Source organism: Ursus americanus, chromosome 31 (assembly GCF_024610735.1).
Source record: "Ursus americanus isolate L20-20 chromosome 31, mUrsAme1.1.p, whole genome shotgun sequence".
NCBI classification, from domain to species: domain Eukaryota; kingdom Metazoa; phylum Chordata; class Mammalia; order Carnivora; family Ursidae; genus Ursus; species Ursus americanus.
The window spans coordinates 31,792,475-31,810,333 of NC_142157.1; the positions used below are offsets into that span (position 1 = coordinate 31,792,475).

At 47.9% G+C, this 17,859-nt stretch overlaps 2 long non-coding RNA genes across 3 annotated transcripts; both read left to right on the plus strand.

Annotated features, from left to right (window-relative positions):
• The first annotated feature begins 696 nt into the window (after positions 1-696).
• On the plus strand, positions 697-5,621 carry LOC148107411 (uncharacterized). 2 transcript variants are annotated; one of them, XR_015722475.1, is made up of 3 exons: positions 697-896; positions 1,402-2,277; positions 4,184-5,621. It is a non-coding gene; the product is annotated as an uncharacterized LOC148107411 (long non-coding RNA). The 2 variants fall into 2 exon arrangements; XR_015722476.1 differs by lacking the exon at positions 697-896 and adding an exon at positions 1,141-1,289.
• Positions 5,622-13,060: 7,439 nt separating this feature from the next.
• On the plus strand, positions 13,061-14,140 carry LOC148107412 (uncharacterized). Its single transcript, XR_015722477.1, has 2 exons — positions 13,061-13,193; positions 14,058-14,140. It is a non-coding gene; the product is annotated as an uncharacterized LOC148107412 (long non-coding RNA).
• The last annotated feature ends 3,719 nt before the right edge of the window (positions 14,141-17,859 follow it).

Below are 17,859 nucleotides of genomic sequence, written 5' to 3' on the forward strand. Positions count from 1 at the left end.
AACTAGAACAGCACCTCACACACAGGTCGATAAATGTCAAAAATAATAAAAATAATGGGACTTGAGGAACTGTAACCTAGAGAGATGGAGGAGGGAGGCCATTCCTCACACGACTACTCATTTTGCCTCCGTAAAGGCCAGCACCTGAGAAATGCTTGATTATTCGATGGGATCAAATATCTCAAAGGCAGGTCATCTTTCTGTTCTGCTGAGAGTTAATTCCTGTGGAAAGTGCTATTTTATATTGCAATTTGAAGAAATGATGTTAGGAACAATCTCCTGATCTACTATTTAGGACACTCGTGCAAATAGCGATTTCCCCATTTTCTTCGTAGTGAAAAAAATCCCATCCAGGTGAACTGAAAAGTCAGAGCCAGTGGGTTGTCTGTTTTTCATCATTTCTTAGAATCAGTTTCTTGGCCTGCTATCTTTTATGGTAGTGGTCCAAACTCCTGCTCCACATTCAAAGGGAGCCCGTGTCTGGGAGAAGGAAGTCATTGTTAGTTCTGACAAGGTATTGTCAGTTGGCTTGGGACATGGATGGCCCTGGTAGAGCCTTCTGGAAAGACACTGCTGCATGGGCCCGGCTGGAGATCATGAGCTCTCAGACCTCAGCTCCTGTGCCACAGGCCTCACGAGTGTGGGTGTCAGTCTGTGTAAGAGGAACAGGAAGTGAGGGATGGGCTGTGCCAGATTCAGTGTTCTGAGAGATTGTCAACTCCCTCCACTCTTTTCCTGCCACAGCTGTAACACTCGGTGGACTTGCACTTTACTCCGTGGACTCACTTGCCAAGGAAAGCAAGTTTTATCTAAGGCCAGATAAAGTGGGCAAGACTGCACATCTCAGATCTGTCCAGCTTCGAGTCACAGTGAAGCCAGAGGACGTGCACTTTGAGGTGGGTGGGCCTCTCTTCCTTGTACTTGGCATCTTTACTGCCTTGTGGACTCATGTGGCTGATTGCGATACAGTTAAGAAATATATATTTGGTCTTTGTCCCCAGTTCCTGGCACATGGCTCCCGAGACCCTTGGAATCTGCACAGGGATGAGAGAATGTTTGCACGCCACGAAACGACTGGTGGTGGCTGGGGCACGTAGGCAGCTTCAGGCTAGGGCTGGTGGCCAGAAAGACCGCATCATGCTTAGAGGGTTGGAACTTTCAACACCACCCTTCCACCTCCAGTCAAGGGAGAGGGGCTAGAATTGAGTCAGATCACCAGTGGTCAGTCACGCCAACGTAATGAAACCTCCAGAAAAAACCCTAAATGACGGGGTTCGGAGAGCTTCCAGGTTGGTGAGCATGTGGAAGTGCGGGGAGGGTGGCGTGCTCGGGGCATGGAAGGTCCATGCACCTCTCCCCTTTTTTTTTTTTTTTTTAAGATTTTATTTATTTATTTGACAGAGAGAGACAGCCAGCGAGAGAGGGAACACAAGCAGGGGGACTGCGAGAGGAAGCAGCAGGCTCCCAGCAGAGGAGCCTGACGTGGGGCTCGATCCCAGAACGCCAGGATCACGCCCTGAGCCGAAGCTTAACGACTGTGCCACCCAGGCGCCCCTGGACCTCTCCCCTCTTACCTTGTCCTAGGCATCTCTTCCGTTCGGCTCCTTCTGAGTCGTATCCTTTATAATAAACCGATAATAACAAATAAAGCACTTTCCTGAGCTCTGGGAGCAGTTCTAGCCAATTATCAAACTGGAAAGAGGGAAAGTTGTGGAGACCCCTGACTTTGTAGCCGAGTTGGACGGAAGAGTGCGTCCCCGGCCACACAGTAGCTGCACTGGCATCTGAAGTGAGGGGTGGTCTTGTGGGTCTGAGCCCTCACCTACCCTGTACTCCAGGGAGTCGTGTCAGAACTGAACCGGATGGCAGGACACCTAGACAACTGCTTGTTGGCGTGGAAACCCCACACACCTGGCATCAGAAGTGTTGTGAGGAAAACTGGTTCGGACCCACAGAGCCTGATCTCTCCACTTGGAGCGTCATCCGATGGAGGAACAAGAGCATGGGACTCATCGCTGTCTTGCTTCTGTCATGCTGGAGCGCAGCCCTCTCAGACGTTGGGTGGTATGGTTAATAACCCTGGGACATTTGTTCTTTCGCTCCCAGAGTCAGCCAGTGACGGTTGATGTTGACATTTCATAACCGAAGAGTGTTTCTGCTTGTCCTCTGCACAAGGCAGGGAACGGCCTCAGCAAGTTCGCACAAGAGATAAAACGAGTGGCGTGAAAAATTGGATTTGCTCAAGAATGAGCTCATCACAGCCAGGACCCAGTACAGGTTGGTAAAATGGGCTGCAGTAGGGGGACATGACGTTCTGGTTTTCAACATGGAGGCAAGAAGTGAAACGATTTAAAATTGCGAATATATTCCCAGGTGCTGTCAATAATACAGTCTGAGTCGTAGAGTGAAGTCATTTCGTCATCGCTCTCCGAACTTCCAACCGTGTCCGCTGACATTTCTATTCTCAGTCTAATGACTATTGATTAAACCCCGCTCTTCTGAGGAGCTCTTCACACATCAAAGTGGTGTCTGAAAATCTCGCCTAGTGGCTGAAACCACGGGGAAACGATGAGGATTGTCGGGCCAGGCTCAAAGGATCCTCCAGGCCCCAGTTACCATCACTTTAGAACGCTTGCCATCAATAGCATCATCTGGTCACTGAGGTCCTGAGGGCAGAGGCGCTCCAACTTTCCAGCTGGAGAGCAGGCTGGAGGGCGGGCTTTGTAACAGATGGCTGGGCCTCCCAGCAGTTTCTGATTTAGTAAGTCTAGGGTGGGGTGCAAGAATTTGCATGGCAAACAAGCTTCTCAGGTGATAAGGATGTTGCTAGTTCTCCCACTGCCACACTGCACTAAGAGACCCAGAGAGGGGCGTGGAACTGGGCTGTGGGGTGAGGGCCCCATGGGAACTGGATCAGAATCGGGCTCCTTTCACCCAGGGCATGAGCCACTCTTACCCTCTGGCATCGGTGCCCCGCTGGGTGCCACCCCGCCCAGGCTCTTGGGGCAGGAAGTGTCAGGCCCGTAGCCTCTGGTTCTCTTACTGCAGGAAGCAAAGGGCTTCTTCCCAGATTTCTTTCCCAGTTCCTAGACCAAACTGAAGGCTTTCATGCTCTCTCCAAAGGAAGGGTGACCCTCAAACAGAAGAGATCTCACGCTTTCTACCCTGGAAATTTCTCCCTCCCACCCACAGCCCTTCCTTAGCAGGTATTTGCATTTTCAAGCCTTTCCTCTGTAGTTGTAGAATATAAGGTTTTGTCTCCAATGAAGGAATTCAGGCCATAGGAAGAGGGAACCTTTTGATCAGGGCCAGGGAACAGTGGTAAAGTGTGTGTGAAGGAGGAAGGAAGGAAGAGGCGTGCCTGGGGACAGGGACCAGCAGGGCCCATAAAGTACTTGAGAGCTCGGCCCCCACCTCCACCAGCTTCCCCAGTATGGAGAGTCCAGCAGGGGCTGTCCCCACTGTCGGGCACCCCCACTCTCTGCCTCTGGGCATGCTATGTCTTTGGTTTAAAGCTCCTGCTGCCTTAAGCTCTCCAGCTCCTGGGTTTCTGCCAAAAGGCAGACCTACAGCCAGCCAGCCCTAGGATGGGTGCATACAAAGAGTGGGGGTGGGGAGAAGAGACTGGCTAAGAATCCCTGCCATGGCTTCCTAGGCTCTATGATATATCCTCCTCAAGCCTCAGTATTTTGCCTGTAAAATGGGCATAATACATTTTTCATGGATTGCTATAAGGATTCAATAAAATCATATTTGCCTAGAGCACAAGAGCTCAATGAAAGCTAGCTGCTATTATTATTAATATTCGTATTATTAGAGCTGGAAGCAGGGTCTCTGGGGTAATGAGAGGGAAGGGTCCCAAAAGAGGAGAGAAGCGATGGGGAGCATCTGGAAGATACAGGGCAGGAGCATGTGGGCTGGCCCAGGAATGTTGGGGCTGAGCTTCCACGGGCTCAAGTGGAACAAAGAAAATCCAGCTGCCTGAAGATGAGCTCCTCAACTGTCCATTACCAGCATGTGAGTGTGTGTGTGCACGCGTGTGCACGTGCACGTACAGGTGCACGTGTGTCTAACCATGTAACTATGAACGAATCAATGCTCCACAGTATTAGAGAAAACTGTAAACATTACGAGTAGTTATATGGACACATCTAACTCATGGCTGTTGGTTTCTAAATACCAGACTCTGACTGAAGGAACCGAGAGACCTTGGAGGGTTAGAACAGGAAAACAACAAGAGGAGCCTGGAACATCTTGTGGTGCCAGAAAACAAGTAATCATTTTGCTGAGGTACCAACAAGTGACGAGGACGTGTCCAAAAGGCACAGACGCCAAGCTGAAAGGGCTCCTCTGAGCCAATCTGAGCAAGAAGACAAATCATCATAGTAATGGATTGTGACCCATAGAATAAAGTGAGAATCTTTGAGTCCATACTGACATAAATAAAAAATTGAATAAATACATAGGGAAGGAGGGACAGCTCTTCCTCACAAATTCTAGAATTTATGGGAATGATTAGAATCCAGGCAAACAGATGTAGAAGGAATCATGGAGCTAGAAAAGTCACCATTTGGCAAATAGCACAGACATAACTGTTTCGCAGAAGAACCGTCAATGGGTGATAAAATCAGCGAGCAATAATGCAGCGAGAAACAGGACATGAACAGTCTCAAAGTATCTCCTACAAGGTACTTATGGATTGATTACCAAGGGGAAGATGGCGACTTTACGGCAGAGCAACCTGGAAGCCGCCTGGACCACATCATCAAAGTCTACATCACCAGTAATGGACCCCATCAGCATCAGGGGCCTCTTGATATAATGCACTGGGAAGGACACCTCACTCGTGTAGTGTTCTTGCCCAAAACGCATCACCTGAATTGGACCATGAGGAAACATGAGACACCTAAAATAAAGGACATTACAAAAATAACTAGCAAATAGTTCTTCGAAAATGTCAAAATCAGGAAAGACAAAGACAGACTGAGGAAGTGTTCTTGCTGGAAGGCAGCTGAGGACGCGTGAAGCCCAAATGGAACGGGTGACCCTGGACGGTGCCCCACGCCACACGAGGGACATTAGCAGGACAGCGGGTGAAGCAGGACTAGTATTGTGCCGATATTAATCTCCGGATTTGGGTGACTGTACTCTGCTTACGTAACATCTCGGAATTGGGGGTTGGGGTGGGAATTTTGTCTTCTTTGCAATATTTTTGTAAGTTTGAAATTCAAAATAAAAAGTAAAAAAAAAAATTAAAAAGTAATTATAGAGGCTGCAGAACTCACTAAGTGAGAGAACCCCCAAACTGATCTGGCTGTGTAATCAGCTACTAATTACCATTAATGATGGGAACTGCCTAATTTCCAGGCAGCACAAGGAGGCGCATCACCACAAATTCAGTGACTTAAAACACCACCTTTATTCACTCCCAATTCCGTAGGTCGGAAGACCCCAGAGACTGGGGTCTCTGCTCAGCCTTTCGGGAGGCTGGAATCATGGTCACAGGCAGAGCTCCCATCAGGAGACTGGAGGAAAGCCCTGCTTCCAAGCTCACTCCCATCAGCAGAATTCAGCTCCCGTGGTTGCAGGAATAAAGTTCTTTTTCCTGCTGGCTGTCAGCCAGGACCACTCTCCATTCCCAGAGGCTGCCTGCACTCGTGCCACGTGGTCCCCTCTAGTCCTCAAGTCAGCCACCGAAGCAGGCCAGGCGACTGCTTCTCATGCTTTGACCTCTGACCTCTTCTTCTGGGACCCGTGGAGAAAACTCCCTGCCTTAAAGGACTCGGGCCTGTGCAGATCATCTCCCTCCCGTAAGCTCAGCCGATTGGGGATCTTAATTTTATCTGCAAATTCTCTTCATGGCAGTACCTAGATTAGTGTTTGAATAGCAGGAAGATTTGTGTACGCTGGGCCCAGGAATGCTGGGGACCGTGTGGGATTCCGGCCAACCCACACAGGTTATTCCTTAAACCAAATACATGGGTACAAGCTAGCAAGAAGTTTATGGATGGTGGGGGGCATGGCCTACCTGCACTGAGGATGTGGGCTCCCCAGCGCCCACCAAAGCAGTCTGACCTGGCTCAGAGAGGGTCTCCTCCTTCCCTAATAATCCTCCTGTTTAAATGGAATATTACTCAGCCATCAAAAAAATGACACTTGCCATTTGCAACAATGGGGATGGAACTAGAGGGTATTATGCTAAGCGAATTAAGTCAATCCGAGAAAGACAAATATCATATGGTCTCACTCATATGTGGAATTTAAGAAACAAAATAGATGGACACATGGGAAGGGAAGGAAAAATAAGAAAAGCATAGAGGGAGACAAACCATAAGAGACTCCTAACTCTAGGAAACAAACTGAGGGTTGCTGGAGGGCGTGGGGGATGGGGTAACTGGGGGATGGACACTGGGGAGGGTATGTTTTGTAATGAGCACCAGGTGTTTAACAAGACTGATGAATCACTGCCTCTACCTCTGAAACCAATGCACTATATGTTAATTGAATTTATATTTTAAAAAATGCTTTACGGTCCCTGCCCCCAAAATCCTCCTGTTTAAGCCGACTCCTATGTACAGCACTGACTGTTTTGTAATGTAATTAATTATCTTCTTTCCAGGTGGTTTCAGAGATCAGGATGTTGTCTCTAGGGGACAGATTCTGCTCCGATCCTTGATGTCCCCAGTGGCAGGGGCGTACCATTGCGTTCACTGCTCACCTGTCCTTGTGGCTCCGGCTCCGGCTCCGGCTCCGTAGGTGGCAGGCCAGCGCAGCTGCGGCAGCTGGGGAAGTGTGCCCTGAGGCTGACCAGCTCCCTGCCACTCAGGGACAGCTACCCCTTTCTTCAGAAGGAAAAGTCGGGCAAGTGAGGCTCCAAACTCAGTGGTGGGCCTCTGTGAGCTGTGCACAGGCCTTAACCTGGACCTTTTGAAGCCCGCTGAGCCCAGGGCTGGGGTGGCATTGAGGAGGGAGCCACTGAAAACATCAGAGCCTTCAATGACTCTAGAATGTCACCAGGCTGCTCTCAGGAAGCTCGCTCCTGTGCCAGTATCTGAGCAGGCTTTCTGTTGTTTTCTCCTAGCGCTCTGACAAATGTTGGATTCCCACATTCGCCCCATTTCACTGCCGACGAAGCCGGCTTCAGCGAGGGAGCTGGCCTGCTCTGGGTGCCTGGTCACAGAGCAGAGGCCTCACTGTGGGCCTCCCGACCAAGGCTGCTGTCCTCACTGCGCCACGGCCTTGCCCCAGGAACCTGGCTTCTCCCTGGTCATTGTCCTGCAGGCGGGAAGTCACCGTCCTCAGAGGGTTAGCTTACTGGGAACCGATGGCCATCCAGCCTCAGTGCACTTAGTCTTAATAACCTATTTGCGGCTGAGGAGCCAGGCTGCCTCTTTCCCAGAAATCAGACTCAACTGCTCTGGCCACGTGGCAGCTTCCCACCCGTGTCGGGGTCCTGGAATATGCTGCTGCTTTCGGACTGGAACACGAAGAGCCCAAGAGCCACTGGGATTTAAATTAAATTAGTCACATAATCGCTTCCAGAGAAAAAGGGCAAGTCTTCACCATGGGCTTTCACTTCACCCGTGATAAGGACAATTTAGAGGCGAACGGAACGGTGCACGAGCCAGGCTGGGCAGCTGGTGAGAGACTCGTGACCGGCTCTCCTTCTGCCCGCTGGGGCCATTTCTGCTGCTCTGCCTGTTTCCCCATCAAAAAGATGCAGAGAATAGTAGTTGTTGGCCGAGTGTGAGGACCAAATGACTGCTTAAAAGAAAACACAGAATCTCTAATGTTAGAGGAGCACAGATTTTTACTGTACTTGAGGGTGGCTTTTATATATATGAAAGACTGCTCGGAGTTATTTCTATTTTTAACATTCATTTTATCCAAATTTAAAATTTTGGGTTTTCCTTAAGCTTTTAGGCTTAACTTAAAACTGTGTTATTCTACTTATAAACTGATCATATAAAATACAGTGAAATTTAACAGCCACTGTTAAGGGTAACCTTGATGACAGGTCCCATGTAGAAATTTAGTTACACAACTGCCTTCTCAATTTAAAATGCATTTATGAACTACTTTATACTTCAGAACACTTTGGTTTGCTCACAAGCCCTCCCAAATAACCAACTAAATTTGCTGAATCTTAAGTTCTTTTACATGTTCCCATACTGCTTACAATCTTCATAAAATTGCATTGCAACTTTAAGGTCAAATCACGAGTCCACATCGATTACTCAAATATATATATTAAAGTGGGATTACAAGGCCGGTCCCTGGATACTCATATTTGCCACGTTCTCTTAAAATTACAAGTTCTTAAAATGCCAAATAGATACTGGTCACCTGAACTTAATCCCAAATATCAACAGTATGAGTTTAATTTTCTTCATATTCTTCTGCTTAAATAGAAACTTTTCCACAGTTAAAGGGAGTCTACAAAGAAAACAATTAAGTCATTATCCTGTCCCAAGGCACTGAGGTTACTTATCTACCAAAAAGACCCCGATTAGGACAGCAAAAAATGTACAACATAATAAGGGTTTTCCAGACCTTCTGAATTGTGGGTTATTTTTGCAATAAAATGTTTAAAACTAAAAAGAAAGCTAAATTATAGATCTGCTGGGGAGTGTCTAGATGGGATCTGAGAAGAGCTTTTAAGCTCTTACAAGGCCCTTGCTGCTTAAAGATGGCTTCAAGAATTAGCCGGGAAATGATTCTAGACGGTCTCATGTTCTGGGGACACGCTGTGGTTGTGTCTGGGGCCTTGCCCAGTCGCTGCTCAGATGGGAGGACAGTTAATGACTAGAGGGGAGGAAGGCATGTGGACAGTTAAAGAAAAGGCAAGAGTTGAAATCATAGTCCCATGGGGTAAGCGCATTTCACTGGTAGCCGTGGAGGTCATCGGCACTCTTGGTGTGAAAGGACAGATACCAAACTCAAAGGAGCTTAGGCCAAAGGGCAGTTATCTGGAAGAACGCTGACGTGACTCAGAACGAAAGGCAGAACACCCAAACCATAGGGAGAGGTGACAGCCTGCGGGGGGGAGCAATGGGCACAGGGCCCCTACTACAAGCCAGGACCCTGCCTGTCTCTTGCCTCTTCTTTCCACCGGTCCTCTCGGTAGCTCACGGCCGCCCAGCCTCCTCCACGGGGCAGGAGCACAACCGAGGGCAGATGGCAGTGGTGCTTGGGGCCCCCACCCCGCTTTCCCCTTGCCGCCGCCACCACAGAGGCCCTGAAGGACACGGCTCCCGCTGGAACCACGCGCTCTGAGCTGGCAAGAGTGGTTCCAAAGGAAGGAGCTGTTATTTGGGAAGCAGGTGGATCAACCCCAGTTCAGGAGAGCAGCTCATCCCCCTGGGCTTCCCCAAAGCAGAACTACCAACAGTTTGGGCAGAAGGGCCAGGAACCAGGAGAAGTGGGTTCTGGGGCCAACTCCGGTAACCAGCCGACTCCAGACTTCCCTTCTCACCTGTAAAGTGAGGAGACACCTCCTAGTCCTGAAGTGAAAGCTCGCTGAGTTGGGGGCAGGACTGGTCGGGGAGCAGGAAGAGCCAAGAAGGGCCCCTGCGAGCCTGCTGGATACATGGGCATGGATCACATAGCAAACTTCCTAAAGCAAATGGGGCTGGAGAAGGACGCGGGCCTTCTCACCAGGGTCGTTTCTTGGCCACACACAAGACAAGGCAGAGGGAGACAGGCTGGCAGCAGGAGCCACACAGTGGCACCTTGTCCTTGCACAGGAGAGAGCCCGGCCATTCATGCTGGTGGACCCACTGGGCCGCCTCAGGCGCTGCTCCCCATCCTTTGTTTTGTTGCCCCCTCAACCCAACTTTTTGTACATATGATACTACCCCAAAGCGAAGCAACTTTGTAACCCTGTTGACTGATGTTTTCCTTCAAGACATGCGCTCCTGAGCCTGCCTGCTACATGGTCCTAGTTCCTCATCGTTCACTGGAGGAAGGATGGCTGTTTGGAAGACTGTGTTCCTGGAAGCGCTGAGCTGGGACGTCTGTGTCTGTAGCTTCAGCTCCGAGGCCCTGATTCCCTGCGGAGGAGCAACAGTTACTGTTGAATGAGTCAGTGGATCACAAAGCGACCTCTGCTGAATACCTGCTCCTATTGCTGTGTGGCTTGGACTCCTCTCCTTGTGTCACTGGTCTCGCACAGTGCCTGGCACGTAAAAAATGCTCAGTATACGTGTTACAGTGACAAAGAAGCAATACCTCCTAAGCTCTGTATTAGATTTAAAAAATAATCCTGGGGGGCGCCTGGGTGGCACAGCGGTTAAAGCGTCTGCCTTCGGCTCAGGGCGTGATCCCGGCGTTATGGGATCGAGCCCCACATCAGGCTCCTCCACTATGAGCCTGTTTCTTCCTCTCCCACTCCCCCTGCTTGTGTTCCCTCTCTCGTTGGCTGTCTCTGTATCTGTCAAATAAATAAATAAAATCTTTAAAAATAAAATAAAATAAAATAAAAAATAATCCTGGGAGCCACTCATGTTCAGATACCACATTCTCTACCAGTGCGGGAGGCTTCTGCCCACTCTAACAGAAACTCGGGTCGGCTGTGACTTCAACAAGAGAGGGCTTTTTTTTCTGGCATGACAAGTCCAGAGGTAATAAGCGTCACAGGGCGGGTGTGGGGACTCTACGGTGTCCTGTTCCAGCCACGCAGCAAGGGGGCTTCTGTCCACATCCCGACCACGCTGCATCTGCAGACATCAAGTGCGCGGCAGTCAAGGTTGAACGGGGAGAGAAGCAGCACAATCGCATTCTTCTCTTTTACCAGTAAAGCAAAAGCTTCCCCTCAAAGACCCCGGATATTCCTTTTTTAAAGAGTTTAATTTATTTATTTGAGAGAAAGAGAGTGAGCATGAGCAGGGGGAGGGGCAGAGGGAGAAGCGGGCTACCCCCTGAGCAGGAAGCCCGATGCGGGGCTCGATCCCAGGATCCTGAGATCATGACCTGAGCCGAAGGCAGACGCTTAACTGACTGAGCCCCCCAGACGCTCGACCCCAGATATTTCTACATTCATCTCATTGAACAGAATCATAACTTGGGTGCTGGGAAGCAGAGGATGTGTGTGGAAAGAAGGTGCAGGGGATGCCTGTTCCCACGAACTCCTGCACAGAGAGGAGGGGATTCAAAGGCCTTTCAGTCCTGTTCACAGAACGACCCAGGGATGGTTGGGAGAAGCATTCTCTGTGGGATAAAGTCCTTTATATCCCAGTCCCTAAAACGTAGAGCAGATGTTCTAAACAAGCACCAATTTTGGACTAAGGATTTTAAATGTTTTACTAAAATGACCTGTTCCAGATTCCCAAGATTAACCTGAAATCCAGTGTCACAGCCCTGCCATGGGACTGAGGATGCTCAGCAGCCCCTCCCCGGCTGGCTGGAGGGAGAACTGGAAACCGAAGAGGACTCAGAGCCAAAGGGGTCGCCCACCACTGGCTGAGTAAGAAGAGCCCGGTACTCAACATCTGAGGCTCCATATGGATGAGTGTCAGCGGCTTCAGTAAGGGCTTCATGCTTTGGAATTTTTTGTTGTAATATGGTCTAGAAGTCAGGAAAAAAATCTTTCCTCTAAGCTCTGAATGTGTTTTTTGGGCCAGCTGCACCTTCTTCATCTGTTTACTAGCTTTAGTGATTACGTATTTTAGAACCGTATTTGTACCCTATTTTCGACATGATTTTGAGACATCTGATAACTATTTATCACAGTGCCTAATGGAATGGTAAGCGTTTAAGAAATACCTCATCAATGGGTAACTGGTATAAAAATATATAATTTCCCTGAATATTTTTTTCAACCTGCCCCAGTCAACCACTGAACCACAATTTGGCTTAAATACTCTGTGCAGATAAGCAGGGAGATGGCATCTTTTAACGCTGAAAAAAGCAAGTTACACCCCTCTTCCCTCCTCCCCTAATATTTTCAAATCGACTTGCGTCATACAGAAGTTGAACGTCTTGCTCCAGCCTCTCCTTCCCTTTATGTGCTGGCAAGAGGAACTACTTCAACACAACTAGGCTCGCTCGGGGCCATCGGAGAGCGCGGTGGTCTGACGGCACCACCCCGGCGGCGATGTCTCCAGTCTTTGGAAGCTACTTCTGGGTCTGCCCCAAAGGTCTGTCATTAGCAGGAGGGGACCTGCTATTCAGAATGGGGGGTTGTGTGGGTGGCCGGGGGGAAACGTACAAGGACATGTTGGAGAAAGGTTTGTGTCAGAAAACATGCATCTGTCTAATCGCTGGGAGGACAAGCGTGGCCTATATTCCTGCAGAGTTACTGTTATGAAAAGATGTCGCCCAGCGTGGACATGACACACCGGCCTTGTTGTTGAGGTGCGTGCGCTCATGAGTTTTATCAGCCACGGCCCATTACAAAGTCTACAGAGTCTGAGAAAGTCACCCGTCGTTATTTCCTCAAGAGAAAGGAGGGATTCTTGGGTGAGAAGCTGTCAGGCGAGGCCAGCGTCCTCCACGCCGTGCCATTCAGGTCTCTATTCCGAGAAGAGGAACCAGAAGACAGGGAGACGTACAAGAGTAAGCTCAGCAAAGGAGCGCAACGGCCGCAGGCACCCCCCTCACCTCCAGCACCCTCTCCACGCACGCGCCCCGACCCCCAAGTTCTCGCCCTGAGCTGAGACACGCCTGCGCCCTTCCTCCTGGGAAGCCTCCTCCACAAGCGCACTGAAGTACTTCAAGCTGGGGGGGGGGGGGGGGCACGGACTGACAACTGTTCGTGCTAGAGGCCAAGGAGAAGACAGAACCGTGAGGAAAAACTGGAGAACACCTTCTCTGTTGATGGGAGGCTCACCTCGGCTGGAATGCTTGCAACAGGCGGGCGCAGAAGCTTGGTGACTCAGAGACCATGCGTCAAGGCGAAGAGGGTGACTCACCGGACAGGGGAGATGTGTGGTGGCGGGAGGTGAGAAAACTGTCCTCCTCCATCCTGGTCCCAGCCTCCTGAAGACTTCCTACGGGGCCAAAGGTTTTATTTTTAGCAAAGGTAGAGTCTCTGCCAAAAAAAGGTCTTCCCTTTTGTTTTCTCTGAGAATGTCCAGATTTGCTGGATTGTTGCAGAAACCCTGTGTCCATAGCTTTGGATGCTCAGGGAGCCTGCACAGGAAGGGCACGGGAGAGGCTGCATTTGGAGAAGAGCAGCATAGAGATGCAGGAAGGTAAGGGGGACTCGCTGCTCCAGACCGGGGGATCTCGGGCACGATATGGGAGGCTGGCACTGTTTTGTAGTCATGCTTGCACAAGGGTCCATGTTAGGCATCACAACTCCCCCTGAGCTTCTAGAGTAAAGCAGTAGCTCTGGATTTCATTTAAAAAAAAAAGAAAAAAGAGAAGTCCCCTGAGTAGTTCTGCAGCCACCTTTGAGTCTTACAAACATACATCAGTTTTTGAGAGAAAACACTATCCAGACATTGAGAGGATCACTTGACAAACGCAGGAACTTCTGGAGATTAAGGAACCATTTCCTATATATGATGTGGGCAAGCAGGACAGGGCCACCCCAACTGTGGAAGGCTGCTGGCTGCCCACCTAATCTCCATCCACTCTCTTTTCCTCAGAAAGGGAGCTTCCAAATGTGAGCAGGACACAAAGCTGTCTGAAAAACGGCCATATCCCCAGCCTCATTTGCAGCTGGCTATGTATTTGACAAAGTTCTGTCCAATGTGACATAAGCAGAAACACTGAACTGCGGTGTGAAGGACAGCCAGCACGGGCTGTGTGAACCCGTCTTCTCCTTGAAGGTGGAAGGCAGACATGATGGCTGGAACTTAAGCAGCCTTCACAGCCCATGAAGCAGTAGGCACATGCTGAGGATGGCAGAGGGGCCATTAGATACACAGCCTTGGGGTGCCCGATACCCTCACCTGGCCACCCCTGGATGCTTCTCTTGGAACTTTTCTATAAGCGACAAAAGCATTTTCTTACCAAAGCTACTGTACTGTGTTGAACAGTGTCTCCCCCCCGACACACACACAATTTATGTCCTTTCTTATACCTCAGAATGTGACCTTATTTGGAATCAGTGTCTTTGCAGATGTAATTAGTCAAGATGAGGTTACACTGGAGTAGGGTGGGCCCTAAAGCCAACATGACTGGTGTCCTTAGAGAAGAAAAGAGACATGGAGACAGAACGCCATGTGATGACACCTGGAATTAAGTCTCTAAGTCAGAAAATGGCAAGGATGGCCAGCAGCTGCCAGAAGCCAGGAAAAGGCAGGAAGGACCCTCTCGCAGCACCTCCAGAGACAGCACCACCCTACTGGTACCTTGATTTCAGAATTGTAGCTTCCAGAGAACCGTGAAAGAAACAAATTCCATCTGAAGCTGCCCGGATGTGCACAGCCCCAGGCAACTGATAGAGCTACTGTTACATTTTGTCGTCTTTGTTATATGAGGCCTAAGTGTGCAGAACGCACTGCTTTTCCATTTGGCTCATGTCACTGTCGTCTGAGGAGCTGGAAATGTTGCTGGCAAATGGCTGATGATACCCACTGATTTATAGGAGATTAAGGCAGATTACCAACTCCACTCTGATTCTGCCTAGAACCTTCCTTCCTCTCCACACTGCCCACTGAGACTCAGCCGTGTTCTCTGTGACTTTTCCTCACAATTTGATTGGGGGGGGGGAAAGCCAGAAAAGGTAAGAGGGCAGAGCAGGAAAACTGACTGATCAACAAGATTACTCAGAGCTTACTTCCTGATACAGGGGTCGCCTTCATTCTTGCTCCATCTTCCCCCCGCGACCCTTCTCCCCTCTCCAACCAGCCCCTGACCCATCCGTTCTGTGCAAGCCACCCCAGAAACAAACCTCAGAGTGCTCCCTGGGGAATGTAGTTTAGACCCTCGAGGACTCCTTCACTCTCAAATTTCCGCTATGTACCTGCACTGACTTGGAACAGAAAGCAATGGCAGCCAGAGCTGCGGTCAGGCAGTCGCCACATCAAGCTAACTAGGTAGGAGGTCCTTGCCCTTGGCTTCTCTTCATGATGTAAAGGCCAGGTGTCAGCCTAAAGGGCACACAGCCTCTGCTGACAGCCTCATCCATCAATGCCTCCCTGTCGCAGCAACAATGAACTGACGAGAATGGACGTGTCAAGTGTCCCCTTTTCCAACACTGTATGTGACTCCACTCATCCCTCAATTTTCAATTACATTAATGCCTGGGGGATGTATCCTATTAAAGCGAGAACATAGAAGGTAGGAGACTCTAAAAATTAGGGCCCAACATGAAACACAGCCAAGGGAAGTGTCGAGATGGCAACATGCAGACCTAGGAAGTGACCAGTCCAGAATGGGGAAGAGGACAACAGGAAAAATACAAAACCGATAAATTCACTGATACGCCTGACCTGGGGAAAAATATTAAATGGCAGATAAACACCCATGAAGAAATTAGAAAAATCTTAGAATAGGTACATACACTAAACAATTTTTTTAAACTGGGCAATTATTATTAACTCTAGAAAACTCTCTATAAAAAAAATAACAATATACTACCTGGATCGTGCATGAGTCGTATTTATGTCCTAGTAAGTTTGCAGTGACTGCTCTAACTCGGAATTTTGATGTAAACAGTTCACGAGAGCTGGAGCGAGAAATGAGACAGGAGCTGGGATAAGACAGCTAAATCCTCCTCTCCTACAATACAAAATCACTAGAAACATGTCCACAAATCAGTCAAGAAATAGCTTATGAGCCAATGAATTCGAAATAGAAATAAATGCCATAAAGATTCAGTTATGAGGGTTGAATTCATTTTCCTTTAGGCAACAAGGCTAGTGAGGCAGAGGGCTATTCTAATTTGCTACGAGCCTCTGAGCACTTAGTGGATTTTATAATTATGTGCCTATATTATTTTGAAAAATTAAAATGAAAACTGAAAGTAGGACTAACAACCCTGAACTTACTTTTCAATTGGAATTTTGGTAAGAATTATGCAAAATTCAGGTCAGAATGACTCAATACAGGTGGCCCGTCATGAAGTACCCCTACTTACACTCGCCTACGATGGTTCGTTGACTTGCCATCTGTTTACTTCCAAATGACACAGCGTCAGCATGATTTTGTTTCTTTGTTCTTGATTACAGCCCAAAGAACAGTACTGCAAGTAACTGCAAAGTGTATCTTTGCTAGTTTAAGATCGTTTGCTAAATTACCAGACTCTGATTCAATTTGTTCCTTCTGTTTTTTGCAGATAAATTAGTAATAAAATTCCCTTAGCAACTCCATTCTTGTGGACCTATTTCCTCCCCTCGCGTCCGCTCTGGTTTCAGCAAGCCATGGGCCCGCCCAAAGGCTCTTGTCACAAACCCATCCACAGGCGACAATGCCTTGGCTTATCAGAAACTTGAGAACCATCAGGTGTTCATTGCTTAGATGGGACGTAGCAGGAAGAGGATAATACATGAGACTTAATAAGAGGTATTTTTAATATCCTTTGATAGTGCAGAGGAGGGGAAAAAGGCAGTTGCTAAAGAGAAGGACCCAGCTGTTTCCAAATTTGGAAGTCACTGGTATCCTGAAATGTTTAAAAATCATCTGCAAGCCATATACCTTCGAAAGGGACGATAATGTGATAAAACTGTCTTTCTCTGTTACATAGTTGTATGAACCCAAGGTATTCTCCATGCAAGCTATTTCCCTAATCTTTCCCTTTCTCACACTTTTTAAAAAAAGTTTTAGGTTACCCTTTAAAAAGTAAAATCTAGGGGCACCTGGGTAGCGCAGTCGTTAAGCGTCTGCCTTCGGCTCAGGGCGTGATCCCGGTGCTCTGGGATCAAGTCCCACATTGGGCTCCTCCGCTAGGAGCCTGCTTCTTCCTCTCCCACTCCCCTGCTGTGTTCCTTCTCTCGCTGGCTATCTCTCTGTCACATAAATAAATAAAATCTTTAAAAAAATAAATAAATAAAAATAAAAAGTAAAATCTATTTTGTGAATGTCTAGCCGGTAACTGAAAAAGGAAACCTACTAAATTGCATTTCACAGAATAAGGTCTATGTCTTTTTATTCAGCAAATAATAGCTATATCTTAATAACTAAATACTAAGAGGAATATACTTCTAGAAGGAAACTGCTAACTTTCCCACATTGTTGGTACATGTGCATTTATATAAAATGTCATTATTAAATTCATTGTTCTTCAAAAGATGTGAAAATCTTTATAATGTACTGCTTCTAAAAATAAAACAACATATGCAGCTCCATAATTCAGATACATCTAAGTCCTTAAGGTTCTGGTCCAGGACTCAATCACTTCTGTATTTTATTGCCTTAGATGAGAGGTCAGCGAATAAGAGAGAAAAGACAGACCAATGCAGGAACAAACTGACCAATAAAATCTCCAGAAGAGATACAATGAAGAAAGATGTAATGATGGAAGGAGAGGAAGTTATCAAATATCACATATTACATGAAAAATTTCCAGGATAGGAATTCAAAGGACATGAATTTCCAGATTGAACGAGTCCGTCCCAAACGCCTAACAAATGAAGAGAGAAAAACCAAGGCACATAATCACAAAATCTTCCAGAGAGAAGAGGCACAGACCATAGAGGATGATATTCCTTTCTCAACAGCACTAAAGAAAGAGGACAATGTAGCAATACCTTCACATTTTTGAGGGAAAATGGATTTTAACCAAGAATGCTGATTTAGTCAAACAACCAAGTACGATGACAAAATCAAGATATTTTCAGATGCAAAGCCTCAAAAAAACGTATCTCCCAAGTCTTCTTTCTCAGGAAACTACTAGAGAATAAGCCCCACCAAAAATAGGAAATGCAGAAAATGAAGAGAGAATGCAGCAGATATCCAACATGGGGGAGT